The sequence below is a fragment of the Excalfactoria chinensis genome, chromosome 2 (assembly GCF_039878825.1).
Source record: "Excalfactoria chinensis isolate bCotChi1 chromosome 2, bCotChi1.hap2, whole genome shotgun sequence".
Classification (NCBI taxonomy): Eukaryota; Metazoa; Chordata; class Aves; order Galliformes; family Phasianidae; genus Excalfactoria; species Excalfactoria chinensis.
In genome coordinates, this window is record NC_092826.1 from 139,483,049 (window position 1) to 139,483,809 (window position 761).

Sequence of the window (761 nt, forward strand, 5' to 3'; positions counted from 1 at the left end):
GCCCCTCTTCATTGAGGACTGGATGACCTTTGCAGGTCCCTTCCATCTCTATTTTCCTCTTCCAACACTGATTTTCCTGGGTCTTTCTCCATGTCCTTTGCCAATAAGTGCTCGTCGAGCAGAAGCATCACCCAGGGGATGCTTTGCTGAAAGCATTCTGAGCCGAGTGAACACATGGGATGGGTCAGATGTGAGACCACAAAGACTGGCAGTATTTTATATGGGCTGGGAAATACGGGCTGTTCCTCAATGGTTTGGCATGAGGTGTTTACATCCTTTATCATCACTTCGGTTTATGCACATGGGAAGAGCTGTTTGTGGAACACTGTTAGGTGGGCAAGCTAAAACCAACCCAATGTGGGAACAGAGGAAATGGGTTTGCTCTTCATTGCAGCTGCAGGGTAAGGAAAGGAAGGATGCTGAAGGGCAGACACAGTTTGCATTTCAGATTCCAGTCTATGGCAATGATGCATTCGGCTGGCAGGCACTTAGAGCCCTGTTTGGTGGATGGAGGGCTTCGAAGTACTCCCATCTTATGAGCAATGTGGGGGAAGCCAGAATAAGCCATTTTTATGGCTGCCTGTGCTTATAAAGGCAGTACTCAGGAGTTAAACCTGGATAGCACATGGATACCTTCAAGTAACCCAAAGCGGAAAGGAAGACATGTCAATCAAACTCCATACGGAGAGGGGCGTGGTCACGATTGGGCGTGGTCACAAAGTGGGCGGGGTTTGCTCCAAGCCCCGCCCCCTTGCCTCTTC